The following is a 14,376-nucleotide window of genomic DNA, read 5'->3' as shown; positions in this document are numbered from 1 at the left end:
TGGATTATGAACAGACCTGGAGCATTATGTGGCTTCAGTTTCTTCTCAGTTCACCTGCACTCTGCAGTTATTGTACTTTTTGCATTATTGCACTAGGTACAAGCCCTTCTCGCTGGCCTGAATGAGAATACCCCCATAAGCTCAGACCCCCATAAGCTCAGACCCCCATAAGCTCAGACCCCCATAAGATCGGATCCCCATAAACTCAGACCCCCATAAGATCGATCCCCATAAGCTCGGACCCCCATAAGCTCGGATACTGGAATACTAGGTCCCCACTTGGTGGAACTGGTTGGGGAGGGTTAGCAGGTTACAGCTTGGCTGGAAAAGCACACCATGGGGCGTCGTCTTGGAAGTTTCAAAGCCCCTTGACATTCACAGTTCCTCATCTCTGCTCTGTGCTCTTTTGGCTCAAGATATAAGCCCTCAGCTGTTAGCGTCCAGGTCCAACCGCCATGTTTGCCGCCTGCTGCTGTGCTGTGCCCAACATGTGGACCTTCGTCCTCTGGAACCATGACCCAAATAAACTCTATTCTGTGTCTCCTTGGTGGTGGTGTTTAGGACAGCAATGGGAAGATAACTAATAGACCTTCATCCCGTTGTCTTCATGGGCGCCACCTTTCCCTTTGCAGAACAGTTCAAACTGTCATGCACTGTCCTGATTTTGGTGTCTTCATGGGGCTTTATTTTAGTCTCTCTTCATTCTTCATGATTTGGTCTTGATCGTCCGTCTACTGTCTGTCCCCTGAAGTTGCCATATGTCTTCCTCTGCTCTTCCAAGTGTGTCTCACTGTTGTGGGCCTTTGGTGTTTCTAGGGTGATGCTGGCCCTTTGATAGTTTGCTCTGCAACTAACTGGCTTAACTCACTCTCTCCCTACCCAGAGTCTCCTGCACTTGGATGTTAATGACAGTTAATAAGGTCAATGTTAACATTCTGCAAAGTTTGCCGAATATCTTGCTAAAATTGGACTGAATGCCAACACATGAAACAATACTAGTGAAATAGGAGGTGGCAGACTAGAAACCCTCTTAGGGCTAAAGAAAGTGTGATGCCCTGAATCACCGGTGTCATTCAGAACAAAACAAGCACTTGCCCTGCAGTGATGGCCACAGAAGACCATGAGCATCTCAGAAAGGCTCTAGAGGGAGTCTGAGCATGAGAGTTCCGGAAAAGAGAAGCAGGAAATCTGCTGACTGGGAAAATATACAGAAAATGGAAAGTAAAATCTCAGAAAGCCAGACTGGCCATGAATGTCTTCTCCTGAAAGGAGTCAGTCTACAAAGACTAAAAAAGTTGGTTAAAATTTCAGACACCAAAGTCTCATGAAAATAGAAATATGTCCCAAGGTATGCAAAGAAGCAGGGGCTCAGTAAAGTGGGTAAGATTACTGTCCAGAAACAACCCCACAGATGTAGATATCTGTTAGTAACCTGACAGAGAATACAAAGTCTCATCATAACACAGTTCAAAGAACTTAAATAAAACACAAACTGGCAATGTAAAACAAACAAAAAAAAGTAAAGCAATGGTATGAACAAGAAGAGGATGTCGACAGAGAAAAACAAATTATAAAAAAAAACCAGAATATAATGCTTTAATAAAACATCACTAGAGGGTTTCAGGGCAGATGAGTCAAACAAGGGGAAAAAAAGAATTACCTCATTCAACTTAAATTATTGAGTCAGAACAGCGAAAACAAGCACAAAAGTGAAGCTCACGTAGGGGAACTTATGATTCCACCAAATGGTGGGGGGAAATGTGCACTGTGGGCATCTCAGAGTTTCCAAATGAGAAGAAGTGAGACAGGGACAAAGATGACTCGAAGAAATGATGTCTACAGTGGCCCAGCTCTGCAGAGCTGCACATCTGGACTCACGGGACTCTACAGACTGCAGCAGCATGATCTCAGAGTGGCTCCCAGGTTCACATGATGTTTTTAAAAGCCAACGACAGAGGAAGGACCTACCTGCTCTCCGGGTGGGAGCTTCATAGGATCCTCAAAGAACCTTAGCACGAAAGTCAGAGGAAACTGCAGTAACCACATCCAAAACACTGGACGGAAAACAAAAACATGCCAGGCAACAGGATCATGTGAGGCAAAACTGCCTTCCAGAATGGAAATAAAGGCATCCCTTGATGAACAGATCGAAGGGAGTTTGTCACTCAAGGCTGCTCTACTGGAGACACCCTTGGATGAGGTGGGTATGGAAACCATCCACTGTGGGACCTGCTGCTCATTTGTCTTTAAATCCAGTGGCGCATTTTGGACACAATCGAGTGCCCCCGGAGTTTGATGTACATGTGTCTAGGATGGCGATAACTTCTTGATTCACTGTTGCTCTCTACCTCTTCTGATTAGCTTTAGTCTGACATCTGTCATGCCAAACATTAGGACAGCGATGCCTGCCTCCTGGCTTCATTTGATGGGAGTCCTTTTTCTCACCCCTTTTTCTCTAAGCAGAACCTGTAAGTAAAGCTGTGTTTCTTGTAGACCATAGACAGATGGATTTTTGCTTCTTGGTCCAATCAATCTGCCTGTGTCTTTATTTTGTTCTAAGTCTGTGTAAATCATTATTTCACTATAATGTATGCCATTATAATATTTTTTAAAGATTTATTTATTTATTATCATGTATACAGTGTTCTGCCTGCATGTACATCTGCAGACCAGAGGAGGGCATCAGATCACATTATAGATGGTTGTGAGCCACCATGTGGTTGCTGGGAATTGAACTCAGGATCTCTGGAGGAGCAGTTAGTGCTCTTAACCGCTGAGCCATCTCTCCAGCCCAATTATAATATTTAAAAAAAAAAACAATTTTAAGTACTTAATAGCATACAGCACATATGATGAAAGATTTCTGCCAAGCCATGAGTGGGACACCTATCTTACTTCGTCTAGCGCTCGGGGGACATTGAGAAGAGAGACGCAGGGAGGGTAACGTGGAACATTGACTTCCAGCTGTGATGTGGGTGTCGTGCTCCTGAGCTCACAGCTGTGGTTTCCACACAGGACTGGGCATTGACACTCTCTCGTGGAAGAAGGAAAGGCTCTTGGGATCAGGCTGGTCTGTAAAATGTTATACGCAGCCAATGGCTGACAGAGGGAGGGAGACATTCTTTTCAGAGGTTAAGCCACTAATAAAGGTGCACCTGCGTCTGTAAACGACCCCCCACCCTATGCTCCTATAAGAAAGTGTAGTGAACTCAGAGGGTCTAACTCAAACATACACACAGACAGGAAGGCGGAAGAAGTACTAAAGGGGTGCGTAAGAGAATCAGTGGATGAGGAGGGAAAAGAGGCAGTGGAGAGTAAATATTGTCAAAACACGCTTTGTAATGGATGAAGGTATGACCATAAAACCAATTGCTCTAACCGGTTACTACATACTAACAAAACAGTAAAAATAAGTGTGGGAAAGACATTCTGTGCGCATGGGTTGGAAGAACATATAACATGAAGTGTCCACACTGCTCAGTGAGACCCACACGTAGCACAATCCCCCCCAGAACACCACAGGTGGTGGCGGTGTAGAAACAGGAAAGGTGCTCTAGAGTTCATGTGTGATCTCAAAGGACCCCAAGTACCCCAAATGATGGTTAGAAAGAAGAACACAGCTGCATCACTACTGATTTCACACGTCCTGGTGCCAGGACACATTAAAAGCTACACCCATCAAAGCCGTGGAGTGTGGCATAAATATAGACAAGGAGTCCAAGGAGCAGATTAGAAGACTCAGGAAGATGCTTGTGTGTGTGTATACAGTTAGCTTATCGCCGGTAACAATCCCCAAATCAACAAAACTGTCCCAGAAATGCTCCAGACACAAGAACTTTAGATGTGCATGAGCCTAGATCCCCAATTTTAGTTCTGAGTAAGTCAGAGTGCTAGCTTCTCCTAGCTTCATCCTTGGACTCTGTATGTAGTCCGGCCCGCTTGCACTGACTTATGGAGGTCTAGCCCTTTACATTCCTACACATTGCTGTGACCTTGTGGCACGCAGGTGTACACGTTACATTTGGCAGGAATATACACAGCAGCTCCTGGCTTCTGGTTGTTTCCCTGTGGCACTTGGGAGAGAAGTCCACCTTACCCAAGTCTCCTGGAGTTTCTGGTGTCTCTGTCATTCCTGCAGATGGCCCTGGCTGAGGAGCCCTTCATAATTCACCCGTCTTAGTCTGTAACGTAAGGTTATCCTAACATAGGGGCATTTCACTGTGGTCAAATGGCACTCATCTTCAGTGCATCTCTGTACAGTGTTGGTGACAAGCAGAGAGAAGCTGGCCACTGCCCGGGGATCACAGCAGAAGAGATGGGTGCTTTGTCTCCAGCGGCTTCCTGGCTAAATGTCACACCGGACAGTGGGTGGCCTCTCTAGTTATTTTTCTTGATTTCTCCTGACAATGTAGGTGACTGTGAAATGACCGTTTTGCTTTTAAGAGCCTCCCAGTCTGTTCACATCCTGTCTGGTTTTACAATAACAAATGTGACTCTGTAGTCATCTCTCTGTAGAGCCATTTTCCCTGACATCCTTACCGCACACCTGTCGCCGGTGGGTCCCATGGATTACTTAGACTCAGGCCCATTGTAGTACTTCTTGTTTCAGTATTTTTATTTTGCCATTTTTATCTTTTGAGAAGATGGCTCAGACTCTGCAAATCCCCAGACTCTTAAGAATGAATGAACCATTCACCGGTGAGGGCGGTATTGACAAGTTGTCTTCTTCATGGTAGCTCAGCAAAAGCTGAGGCCTCCAGACCTCTAGATCGGTGGGAAAGCCTTGACAGCTTTGTCCCATTAAATCCTGCACCTAACCCTGCAGCGCCCTTTGCCTGCCCTGCTGAGCTGACAAAGCCTGGGAAGGTTATCCCAAGTTTCCATCTGACTCAGAGAAGCGCATCTCAAGCCTTTTCCTACTCAAGGTTGTCTCCTGGTGGCTCGTGTTACACACACACACACACACACACACACACACACACACACTTCTTCCTAGTGCTTGTGCACCCACAGCGTCAGCAAACTGCCCCCAGCAGATGTAGCTTGCACACCTTAGCTAACCCCAGACCCCACTGGCTGCCTCTGCACAGTGGACATGATCCCTCGCTCTGCGGCCCTATATTTGTGTCTTCTCAGCACTGGCCATGACTCTTTCTTTCTTAGACTGTATTCCTTTTATCTGGCACTGAGTTTTAAACCACCGAAATGAATTTCCCTTTCCTAAATAAAAAAAGATAAAAGGAATATTAATAGACATTTTAAAGCAGGATCGAGACAGGAGCTCAGAGAGCTAGCTTTACCCAGGGACTCCCAATCACACAGCACTGGGCTGCTAATAGCGGAGGATCTGATTTAGGAAGGAAATGAGTGGCCAAGTGAGATCTTATCTTTCTCACAGGAGCTATTGAATATTTTAGATGCGGTCGCTAAAGGCACAGAGAGCCACGTGCCAGGCAGGGGCTGCAACCTCCAGGTTCATTTTAAAACAGGAAATAATCCTGATAGTAAAAAATGAAATTAAAATGCTTTCAATGTGTTCTTTCTAGAGAAAGAAGGGTGGCTTAGAAGCTGATTTTTATACATAATAATTCAGTTTAGCATATTTGAACTTTAAACTCATCCTGTTACACACCCCCGAGCATACATTTTTAAAAGATTTGTTTTATTTATGCGTGTGTATTTATATGCATGTACAGGTACCTGCAGAGGCCAGAGGACATACACTCTCCTGGAGCTAGAGTGACAGGTGGTTGTGAGCCACCCCATGTGGGTTCTGGACCTGAATTCTGGCCCTCTGGAAGAGCAGCAAGGACTCTGAACTGCTGAGCCACCCGTCCAGCCCTTCAGCCTTACATTTTAAGAACAAACACTCACAATGGTATTTATGTGCCGTGAGCTAATTGGCTTCCCTTGTATTCCATATAGTAAACAGGTGTATTATAGTTAACTATTTATGTATAAATGATAAGACTGTTTTGTTTTTTCAAGACAGGGTTTCTCTGTGTAGCCCTAGATGTCCAGGAACTCACTTTGTAAACCAGGCTGGCCTCAAACTTACAGAGATGCGCCTGCATCTGGGATTAAAGGCACACACCACCACTGCCCAGCAAGATTTAAAATCTTAATAAATGGACATCACATCAAGTATTTGGACATAGTATGCCTCATATCTTTCCCCCTTAATTTAGTCAATCTATGATTTACTTTTTAAAATATATTTATTTTAATTCCAGTTATGTGTGTCCATTTAAGTATACGGTGGGGTGTGTGTGTGGAGATGTATGTGCACGCGCATGTGTGTGCGTGCCCATGGGGTCCAGAGGAAGATGTTAGATCCCTGGAACGGAGGTGCAGACCATTGTGAGCTGCCCGGGATGGGGGCTGGGAACTAGACCCGGGTCCTCTGGGGAACAGCTAGACTTCTTAGCCGCTGAGACACCTCCCCTTCCATGTGTCCGCCAACATCCAAATAAACCATCTGTCCCCTCTTTTTTGTTTTTGTTTTGTTTTGCTTCTTTCATGATAGGGTCTCTCTGTGTAGCCTTGGCTGGCCTCAAACTCACTTTGTAGACCAGGCTGGCCTCAAACTCAGAGAGATCTGCCTACCTCTGCCTCCTTAGTGCTGGGGAAACTGAGGCAGGAAGCTATTGCCACAAAATCAAGGCTAGCCTTTGCTATAGATTGATTTGGAGAGCAGCCTGGGCTATAAAAACACAATCTAGACAACATGCCAAGATCTCAGGCTGTCTGTCGACAGGCCACACATGCCCTGCTGGTATCACACGCCATCCCACCACCTGGTTTCCTGCAGGACACTTAAGGGGGTAATTATCCTCACTCGTGAAAGCTGGTAAGAATACAGCACAAGTAAAGAGACGGCCGTACGGTGTGGCTCTGAGGTTAGCCAGCAGTGCAGCCAGCAAGTCTCTCAGGCTCCTGTGAAATGAGGCCGACCTGTGAGAAGAAACTGCTAGAGGGCTTCAGAGGCACGAAGAGGACAGAGTTTAGGGTGAGGCAGAGGGGAGAAGCAAACAGAGTTAGAAGGGGCTCCGCAGGCCAAGGCTGACAGTAGTGAGGCTGGAATACTCTGGGGCAGCTTTCCTCTCACTAATCCTCATGCCAGTTGCCTGTTCATAAGGAACGTGCCATACCTAGGAGCGAAAGGAAGTGGTGATCACACGGCAGGAAAGAGAAGCCGGATCTGTCAACTCAGCATTTACAGACAAGCACGTGCCTGCACCAGAGACGCCAGGAGAGGAACACACATGGCACCAGGTGTCCCGAGAAGGTGTTCTGCAGAACTCCGCTGTACAAAGTTGGGGAGCCTCCCTCACCCATTGAGTACGAGAGAACGACGTGGTTCAGCAGAAGTGGAGGAACAAGCAGAAGGTGGGCATGAGGGGTGTGGATGAGTAGTGATGTGCACTACATGGCTCAGAGGAGCAACGGTGATGCGCACCACATGGCTCAGAGGAGCCACGGTGACGTGCACTACCTGGCTCAGAGGAGCCACGGTGATGCGCACTACATGGCTCAGAGGAGCCACAGTGATGTGCACTACCTGGCTCAGAAGAGCCACGGTGATGTACACTACATGGCTCAGAAGAGCCCACGGTGACGTGCACTACCTGGCTCAGAAGAGCCCATGGTGACGTGCACTACATGGCTCAGAGGAGCCACGGTGATGTGCACTACCTGGCTCAGAGGAGCCCAAGGTTTACACTATGGGCAACAGGAAACTGCTGTATCCTTCAGCAAGTGGTCTCATGGCCAGATTTGCATTCAAGACAGATCTCTCTGGCAACTGTAAGCCTCACTCAGAGGGACGAGTAAAGCAGGAAGATGGATGAGGGCCTGGTCCCTGCGCCCTGGCAGCCAAGCACCATGGAGCCTGGATCGGGGCAGCCGGAGAAGGTCACAATAGGAGAACAAATCTGAGCCATATTCATGAGATAAACGTTGGTGACTCGGGTGACTGATGGGAAATAGAGAGTGGGGGAGGGGGAAAGGAAGAACAGAGCCCACGGAAACAGAGCCCATGGATGAGAGAACTGTGGTCGCACAAGGCGGCAGCACAGACTCAGTTCGGAGAGCCTGTGAGGGAAACCTGGGTCAGCTTGTGGAGAGCCAGGTGCTGTACCCAGCATACAGGGAAGGGCTCCTGCAGGTGGACAGTACATGAAGACAAAATAAGGAGCCACAGCCTGAGGAGACAGGAGGAGAGCTCAGCCACAGGCACATAGCAGTGGAGAACAGGATGTGAGGGGGAAACGAGGGTAAAAAAAATACGGGGGCAGTGGAGAGACAAAATTATAGCTCATGGGGCCAACCAGAGGCAGCATGGGAGGTGGATGGCAGGGCACTGAGGCCAGAAGTCTGTAAAACTTATGAAACCAGGTCAGTTTGTTTCAAATAGTTAACAAAATTGTATGTATGTGAGATTGTGTGTGTGTGTGTGTGTGTGTGTAATATTTTAAAATCCTGTGCGCATGGTGTTATGTACCTAGCTAAATATAGAGACAAGCTCCTAATTCTCAAAAAGAAAGAAGTGAGGAAAGAGAGGGGAGGGAGGAGGAAGAAAGGGAAAGAAGGAAAGAGAAAGAACCAGGAAATGGAGGGAGGGAGAAAGGCCCAAAGAAATCACAGCATTAGCTTGCCACTGGAAAAATAACAATGTGTTTGAAAATATTGGTATTGTGTAGAAGTACTTTAGGCTGCAACTGGATGATACAAACCTAAGTGTTCTCAGGGTTAATGCCCTGATATGTTGTCAGCTTTCCCTGGTTATCATAGTAACAAAAATGATCATCTAAGAAAATCGTTATAGGCTCTCGCCTAAGTAGAGGAGAGAGCTACCCCAGCTGGAGGGAGCCACCACGCTTGCGCTCCTAGACTCAGCACTTTTCAAAGGACAGGTCAGAAGAAAATGACCTGGGGATAGCTATGTGTTAGCCTCAGACCTTGTGTCTGCAGGACCAGAGTGAGCTAGGGAACTCCTCTCCTTCCTACCTACCTCGAGGAAACACTGAGTCGGCAGCCACAGAACACCTGCACTCCACCTGAAAAGTGCACACTGATCTCTTCAGAATCAAGTCAATGCATGCTTCAGTCATTTACCACAAATTAATTTTTTTGTTTTGTTTGGTTTTGTTTTTGATTTTCTAGACAGGGTTTCTCTGTGTAGCCCTGGCTGTCCTGGACTTGCTTTGTACACCAAGCTGGCCTCGAACTCACAGCGATCCACCTGCCTCTGCCTCCCAAGTGCTGGGATTACAGGTGTGCGCCACCACACCCAGCCTCACGGTGACAACAAGTGAGAAGCAACTTAAAAGACAAGAGGTTTGCCTGGGTTGACAGTTTGAGGAAACTGTAATGTTGGGGAAGGCGCTGCAGCCTGTGCCCTCTGCTCACACGTGCCAGGAAGCACTAAGGAGAGAAGGCTAGGGCACAGCTGGCTTTCTAATTTCTCTGTCTTTACTCAGTGCAGGTACCTGGCCCGTGTGGTGGCGCTGCCCTCATGCAGGGTGGGTCTTCACCTTCAGTGAGCTCTCTGAAAATGGCTTCTCTCTCTCTCTCTCTCTCTCTCTCTCTCTCTCTCTCTCTCTCTCTCTCTCTCTCTCTCTCTGTCTCTCTCTCTGAGTTTGACAACACAGCTAAGCTAACCATGAACATGGCTAGCCATCACAGGCCCATTCTCTATCAACAGGACACCCAAGACCCTCACTTTTAAAGCCATCACAGCCCAACTTCAAAGACGCTGCAGGAAAGCGAGTGGCAGTGTCCCTTGAATGTGCCCACGGCAGGGAGAAGCGGGATGGTTAGCCAATAACTTCCTTCATTCAAAAAAGATTGTGGTTTTTCAGGGCAGGATAAGGAGGACCATTAAGAGGAAACACACAAAACAACGATCAACCCACACCACTCAGAGGCCATGAGAGGGAAACATATTCCAGAACGAAGCAGGTGCTCATCTCTTGTCTTGCGGCCCCAGCACGGGGTGTCACTGTCCCTGGCAGAAGTCTACAGAGGGAGAGGGCATGGCATTCAGAGGCTGGAATCAGGGAGCCTGAAATTAACAACCATGCTTGGCGTGCCTTGTGGAAGGTGAAGGAAGATCTTAGAGTCAAAGGCAAAAGAGGGGACGAGGTGTCCCTTGGGGAAGATGGGAAGTCCTAGGACCTGCCTCCTCACCTTGTATTTCCGGTGGGGAGCACTCACTTTTACTACCTGGCACTCCTGCTAGCTCACATGGCCACACCGAGTGCTAGGGTACGTAGCCTTGTGCGCAGTGGGGCACAGTGGAGGAAATGTTAAAGAAGGAGGTGTGCCAGACATGGACCAGAATCTATAACCGCCTGGGGACAGAGAAGGCAGGACCCCTGCTGCTCTCCCCTCGGGGTCTTGTCACCAAGTCCCTCCTGTTTCCCACAACTCTAACATCCCAGGCTGACGGGGACAGTAGGGCTTGGTAAGTCTGCACACATCTAGCTGGTAATTAAAAACAAGACTAAAACCACACAAGCCGACAAGGCTGCCCAAGTCCTCTGAGTATTGGTTGCTTCCAGTAGGAACGTAAGACGTTTCGGGCTCCTCTTTACATACCGTCTGTCTGTGGCTCAGATCCACTCCTGCGATGGAATCTGCAAAGGGCAGACACCTGTTTGAGGTGCTCAGCACAGCACAGACTCTAACGGAAAGAAACACCATTTTCCTCCAAATAGCTGAGACCTGGGACAATTCTATTCATCACATGTGTGCCTGGTGGTTCCCCACCCCATATTCATTATCTGCAAGCTACATACATACACATACACAAACATGCACATTTGAGTTCCATGTGAATTCTATGCATGGATGTGGCACAACCCCACACATTTTCCTTCAGAGATGTTTCCATCTTTATATTTAATCTCTCTCAAGAAGACCCGTGTCCTGCTGGAAGCCCGTGCCCTGCAGAGGGCTCTCATTCTGGAGGCACTGTCTTTTATCTGCACGACACGGAATTGCTCACAGATAACACTAATGACTTGGTGTAGCAGCCACTAGGATGTCTGTGTTGAAGCATTTCAGGATTGTGGGGGGTGGAGAGAGAGGGCATCTTTACAGAACAAAGTGCAAACACAAGACACTTCAGCTATTTTAGTGTACACAGAACACGGCGGCTCTTTACATTTCGGCGGCCCCCAATTCTCACAGAACAGAAATGAACTTAAGCACTGCATTGAGCTCCCTAGATGTCATTTGGACTAAAGTAACTATTCATTTAGTAAACTAATATTACACTGTAAGTGACATTAATGGCATATGATGCGGTCTGTGTTAACCATGGGTAGATCAAGATGGCATATATCCCAGCTGCCACAAAGTCCACCAAATGTAGTTCTTGTGGGCTCACGCTGGTCTCTGCCCTCACTAACTGTGCATTAAGGTTAACCATCCATCACTCACACTTCTGTAACTTTAACAACCAAAACACTTTTGACACATTTCAGGACACGCTTTACCTATAAAAGGGACACCCTGCCTTTGACACCTTTAGAGATACCAGGAGCAAACTTGAAGCAATCCCAGCAGCTCTGGAGAGCCTGTAGAGGTCCCTCCTGAGCCTGGCTTTCACAGGTCTCACCGGTGACTTTGCTGCCTTCTCTTGACTCTAAACTAAATGTTTCAGGACAGGCATGACACTCTGGCAGTAATATGGAGCAACTGTCACCCTGGCAGGACACCAGAGACTTCCCATGACTCTCAAAGACAGCCCCGCCTAGGTGGTTAATGCTTCTCAGACACGCAGGCTCACACACCCAGGCACAGACCTTACACACATATGCATGCCTTGCACACACACACACATGCTCCACATATGCACACACACACACACATACCTTGCACATATACCTGGGTAAAGACTGGTCCCTAATCCTTCCCGCTAAGCTCAGGACAGCCAGGTCTCTCTTGCCCTGGCTCCTTGATGACTTCTGCAGTGACCGATAAATAGTCCCTTCAGGTGGCAAGTGCTGAACACAATATTTTAACACACTGACCCCAAATCCATTCACGAGTTTCCTGGACCACGTGTAAGTAAAAAGCGCGAATTAGCGAACTCTCTGAATATCACCTTTATTTCCCTTTTAGAAGGTGTTGGAAGCATCTGAGAGACTAGTTAAAAGGAGAGCTTCCGCCTGCCCGATGGCATTTAACCCAGGCAGGGAAGGCAGGCTTTGTGGCCCTGGGAAGCACAACACTGACCTGCTCCTCACTTCCTCGCAGGCGTCTAAGACAATGGGCTGACAAGGGGTTGAGAGCAGGGGTCAGAGGGATCCCTGCAAAAGGCACCAGCTGGCAAGCTCCTGGTGCATCTTTGTTCTCCCAAGTCTCTTTTCCATTCCCAAAGAGGAGGAAGAAGTGCATCCCATCGTCCCGGGAACGGTTGCATAGGTGACAGCGCAGCATCTCCCATGGCAACTAGAGGCTTCATACAGATTAACAGTTTTGCCTCCCTACGGATAGTTCAGAGAACGATTCTGGTCTTGGCCTTCTTTCCCACGCCCCAAAGGTGGCAAGGTCCTCGGGATCCTTTGCCCAGAAGGACCGAGAAACAGCGTCTCCACGCCCTATGCCCACGCCCCACGCCTGTCCAGCGCTTATCACCGCAGCTGGGACGGGAGCTGGGGACCCTGCAAGGCTGGTCCACGCATGCTACACGACCCAGGACGGAGGCTCCTCCAAGTTCCCCATGCGAGAGACCCCAGACGCCGCCCCTACCTGCCTGAGGACGATCCTCGGATCTGGATGCCCCTTGATCCAGCGACGGTCCCGGCTCGTCCAGGTTCCTGGGCGCGCAGAGCAGCGGAGATGCGCTGCACGGAGACGCACTGGGGACACGGACTCCACCCGCCCGTGGCTCGCAGCCCCCGCCCCTCCGGCCGCAGCGGGGTCCCTGCCTCTCGGTGCTGAGCCCCGCCCCACTCCCTACAGGGCACGCCGCCAGGTTCCCTTCCCTCTCCGTTCTCCCGGTCCCTCCCGGTCTCCGAGCAGCCACCGGGCCTCGTCCTGGCGCCCTCCCGCCTCCCCGCCGCGCCCCTCGTCCCTCCCACCCTCTCACGCGCTCTCACGCGTTTGCAGAGACCGCGCCTCCCAGGATGGCTCTGCCACCCTCCCTCGGGTTCCTCCCGTCTCTCCCTCACTGAGGATGCGAGAAAGGCTTTAGCGCCTCAAACTTTTCCGCCCCCGACTTCTGTAAGGCCGCGGGGAACCAGATGGCACTGCGCCCTGCACCGGGGCTCCCCTCGGACATCCCACCAGAACAAAGGCCATCCAGTCCTGGCGACGGTGGCAATTGTCCAGAAGGAATGGGTGGCCAATTTTAAAGCTACAGAAGCCAGTACAGTCTTCTCCCTCTCTGCCATTCAAAGCCTGCTGAAATGGGCTCCAAATTAAGAGTTTAGGCGCGGGACACAAGGAAAGCACCCAAAGACTGTAATGCTACGGAGATGTGCCTACCCCCTTCAAATGTGGTTCTTTGTCAATTCCTGTACATTTGCTTGTCTTTATTTTGCCAAAAGTAAAGAATGGTCTGTTAATTCCTGGGTGGGGTGTGTGTGTGTGTGTGTGTGTGTGTTTGTGTGCCTGTGTATGTGTGTGTGCGCGCGTGCGTGTGCATGTGTGTGTCTGTATGTGTGTGTGTGTGTGCCTCATAGGGACCAGCAGGGTGTCAAGAGACACATGAATAAATGAGTTAGTTCTTGAACACATGGGGATGAACTGTACAAGTTCATATAACCATGGAGAAGCTGTAGATCTCTGCACTGAATACATTTTACATTTTGTATGTAGGTGCTATCACCTTACATTTTAAAAAGAGTGTGTTAGATCATTTGGAAGATAACCTAAGAATGTCGAGATAGGTTCAATTGAACTGTTGAATTACCATTAAAATTTTGAAGTGAAGGGCTGGGGACACGGTGTCTGTCTTCGAATGCTCACCAAGCAGAAAGGCCTGAGTTCTACCTCGTAGAATCCATGTGAGAAGACAAGTGTAGTTTTAAAAAAAAAAGAAAAAACAAAACAACAACAGCAACAACAAAACCCACCACAACTAAGTGGCTTGCATCCAACGCAGGCCAATATGGCAAGCCCAGGACAATGAGAGACTTCATCTCAGAAACCAAAGTGGGGATGCAGGAGAGACACCTAGGCTTGCTCTCTGGCTTCTACACCCTCACACGCATGTGCCCACACACAACCTGCACATACAACATACCAGCACAAAGCTATGAAGTGGTGATATGAAGACTTTTTTTTCCAACATATAAAATAAAACCGGGTTTTTAGTTATTTAAAGAACTAACTTGTGAAATCATTTATCAAAATAACCCA

Source organism: Acomys russatus, chromosome 27 (assembly GCF_903995435.1).
Source record: "Acomys russatus chromosome 27, mAcoRus1.1, whole genome shotgun sequence".
Lineage (NCBI taxonomy): Eukaryota > Metazoa > Chordata > Mammalia > Rodentia > Muridae > Acomys > Acomys russatus.
The sequence above is the reverse complement of the archived record's forward strand: the minus strand, read 5'-3'. Positions refer to the sequence as shown.